General features: G+C 40.0%; 1 pseudogene; it reads left to right on the top strand.

The window, feature by feature from the left end:
• Positions 1-2,897: 2,897 nt before the first annotated feature.
• On the top strand, positions 2,898-3,363 carry LOC102853813 (annotated as a pseudogene).
• The last annotated feature ends 716 nt before the right edge of the window (positions 3,364-4,079 follow it).

The following is a 4,079-nucleotide window of genomic DNA, read 5'->3' as shown; positions in this document are numbered from 1 at the left end:
GAGGCTTCCACATTCTTCTTTACATATAGAGTCCAGCTGCTTTAATAATTTACTCAGTATACATACTGAATAGGTATGGAAAGAGCTTCTTGGTCTTTTGGCTAATATTAAGTGTAGCATCATTAAAGAATAAATCCATATTAACTTGGGTGACAGGAAAGACAATATACAATAAAAGGAAAGTCAGGACAAAAACAAAGGAAGACATCGGTGTACAAAAGTTAAATATAACAAAGGTTAATACTATCACATACTCAATCTTGAAATAATAGAATTGGTAGTAATCTGTAAGTGGATTCTTGGATTCTTAGAAACTAGGACAAATGGGTGAAAAGACAAATGGTACTACAACAACGAGTATGCTTGGAGGACATTTCTACATATGTGTATTGTTGCTCGTTTGCCAGAGTTGGAACTCACTCATAGCTGACCCTTTAGCTGGCTTTCAGAGGCTAGAAATTACTTAGGAAGAGGTTGCCTATCCTAATCCCTTGGAGCTGCTGATGTATTCAAAAGGTCTGCCTTAGGGTTGGCAGTGCCATGTCTTGCCACTAGGCCACAAGAGCTTCCTTATGTATGTATATGGTGTAAATACATCCAGGAGTATAGTAGAGCACGCAGGAGACACGAAAACATCTCAACTATAACCAAACACCTTGAGGGAATGAGATGCTGGGTCTCAGGGCTTGTAGGACCATAGTTTCAGGGGGCATCGAGATAAAATGATATAACAGTCCACAAGAACAATGTGCTGGTAAATTGCAACTGGAATCTAAAAAGCTGTGGGAAGCCATCTAAGGCACAACCACTGTTTTCTCCCTGTGCAGAGTAAAGAAGAAAGAAAATTGAAGATACATGGAAACATAGACTAATGGACTATAATACGTCTGGTTTTTATGAGACCAGAAGAAATGGTGTTTGGCTACTACTGCCAATCACTCTGAAAGGGATCACAGATGGAAGTCTTCAACAGAATGTGTGAATAGTGTGGAAAAAATAAAAAGAAAAAAGGAAGCACAACTTGTCTGAATGAGACTTAGTCCCTGAGACTGCAGTCCTTGGACACCCTCAAGACAGGTTCACTTTCATGGTTCAACGTTTAGCCAAACAATAGACAGGTCAATAGTAGGAACTTTTTAAAAAACTACTAAAGAATTAATGCTTTTGAATTATGGTGTTGGTGAAGAGTATAGGATATACCATGGACAGACAAAAGAATGAAAAATCTCTCTTGGAAGAGTGTACCTGGAGTGTTCCTCAGAGGCAAGGATGTTGAGATTTCATCTTATATACTTTGGGCATGTTACCAGGAGGGGCCAGTCCCTGGAAAAGGAAAAATGGAGGGGCAGAGAAAGAAAGGAGGGGACTACCACCTTTAATGAGATGGACTGTAGATAGGAATAATGGGCTTGAGCCCAGCTGAGACTGAGGATGGTGCAGGACTGGGCAGGATTTCATCCTGTTGTGCGCACAAGAATGGACAGGATGCCACCTAACAACAAAGACAACAATGCAGTGTGAACAGTGACACCAGGTGTGCACTCCTTAGAAAAACCAAGCAAATAAGATCAGAGGAGCAGCATTTGCCTGCAATAAGGCTTGCAAAGCAGGAAGGGATGGGAAGAAAGGACAAACAGAAATAGTAAACACGAGCAGGAAGTGGGGAAAGTCCTGTAACGTTGGATAGAATGTGACTGATGTCATGAATCAAAACATGGATGAAGACACCAGGAAAACTCTCTCTTTCCTGCAGGGACACCAAGGATACAAAGAAAGGCTGTGCTTTGCCAACTGAAATACTGTATTTCAGCTGCTGAGTTGGAACCAACTCACAGCTGATCCTCCAGCCAGTTTACTGAGACAGTAAGTCACACAGGAAGCGAATGCCCATTCTTCCCCAGCAGAACAGCTAGTGGATTTGACCCACATGCCTTTTGGTTGGTAGTACAACTCTTTACCATTAAGCCACCACAGTTCTCCCACAGCCATTCTTCTCTTGGGGATCCAACCAGGGCTACACCTGGAAAATGACAAACATACAAGCCCTCCTTCCCCAAACATCCCACACTACTGTAATACACCATCACAACGTCCCAGAAGCAACAGACAACACTAAAACTAACAAAGAGCCATCAAGTTGGGAAAAAATTCATAGTTGACCCTCCAGTGAGTTTTCAGGGCTGTAAATTACATGAGAGGAAACTGCCCATCTTTCTCCTGCAGAGCAGCTGGTAGATTTGAAATGGATCTTTCATGAATATAGATGCAAAAATCCTCAACAAAATCCTATTCAATAAAATCCAACATCATATCCAAAGAATAATCCATCATAATCAAGTAGGATTCATATAAGGTTTACAAAGATGGTTCAACATGAGAAAAACAATCAATGTAATCCATCCTATTACTAAAACAAAAGAACACATGATTATCTTAACTGATGCAGAAAAGGCATCTGACAAAATTCAACACACTTGATTAAAACACTCAACAAAACAGGAAAAGAGACATTATTTAACATAATTAGAAGAATATACACAAAACTAATACCAGCATCACCCTCAATAGGAAGAGATTAAGGCATTCTTCTTGCAAAGAGAGATTAGATAAGGATGCATGTTATCACCATTTGTATCCAATATGTGCTTGAAGTCCTCACTAGAGAAATAAGGCAATTAAGAGGCATTTAAACTGGCATATATGTTTGCAGATTATATGACAGTTTACACAGAAAATCCCAAAGACGAAGCAAGTAAACTGGTGGACCTAGCTGACAAATTCAACAAAGTAGCAGAAGGCAAGATTAATATATAAAAGTCAGTCAGGCTTTTTTTTTTTTTTCTTCAGAGGCTGTTGCTTCAGCAGTACAGTTATTTGCTATGCTCGCTGCCCCAGCCATGGTCAATCCCAGTGTATACTTCGACATCATCACTTTTGGCTACATTTCCTTTGAGCTGTCTGCAAAGTCCCAAAGACAACAGAAAACTTCCGTGCTCAGAGTACTTGGGAGAAAGGATTTGGTTACAAAGGTTCCTGCTCTCACAGAATCATTCCTGCGTTTATATGCCAGGGTGGAGCCTTCACATGCCATAATAGTATGCAAGTCCATCTACAGGGAGAAATTTGATGATGAGAACTTCATCCTGAAGCACACAGGTCCTGGCATCCTGCCCATGGCAAATTCTGGACCCAATACAAACGATTCCCAGTTTTTATCTCTACTGCTAAGAGTGAATGGTTTGAGGGCAAGCATGTAGTCTTCGGCAAGGTGAAAGAAGGCATGAACATTGTGGAAGACTGGAGCGCTTCAGGTCCAGGAATGGCTCGACCAGCAAGAAGATCCCCATTGTTGACTGTGGATAACTCTAATTATGATTTTTATTTCATGTTTTCTCTTAATCACTACATTATTCCTTCTATAGCTCCAGAGATCACCCTGCGACCCCCAGTGTGCTTGCAATACATTTTAATCTCCGTGCTCTTGCTACAGTTCTTCTGGTTCCACGTTTTCTTTATTCCTCTCCAAGGTTAGCAGGATTGTAGAGTTAAATTTATGACTGTAATAAAAACTAGACAACACTATTGTCTGTTCTTATTTGGGTTAAAATGTTGGTACTGGTCTTTGGACATAACTTCAATAACCTCTTGAGTATTAAAGTACTTCTATGCTTATGAAATTCCATAGTACTTCCCCCCTCCTTTCTGACTTAGTATGGTGGCAAAAAGACTTAATGTATATAATCCTGTGCTGTATTTTGAGTATAATACTGATAAAAACTGTAACTTTTAGAATGGATAGTTGGAAAATTGTCAATCCATTTAGTAATGTCTCAAAAATGAATTTTTAACCTCAAAACTATGAGATACCATCTCACTTCAGTAAGAATAGCAAAATTTAACAGAACAGCAAGCAACAAATGATGGCGAGGTTGTGGAGAAACTGGAACCCTTATTCACTGTTGGTGGAAGTGTGAAATGGTGCAACCACTATGGAAGGCAGTATGGTGCTTTCTCAAAAAGTTGCAAATAGAAATACCATTTGACCCAGCAATTCCACTACTGGGAATATACCCCAAAGA

The sequence above is a fragment of the Elephantulus edwardii genome, unplaced genomic scaffold, assembly GCF_000299155.1.
Source record: "Elephantulus edwardii isolate Elephantulus edwardi_28Jun2011 unplaced genomic scaffold, EleEdw1.0 scaffold00214, whole genome shotgun sequence".
NCBI classification, from domain to species: Eukaryota; Metazoa; Chordata; class Mammalia; order Macroscelidea; family Macroscelididae; genus Elephantulus; species Elephantulus edwardii.
This window is presented reverse-complemented; position numbering and strand designations above follow the sequence as displayed.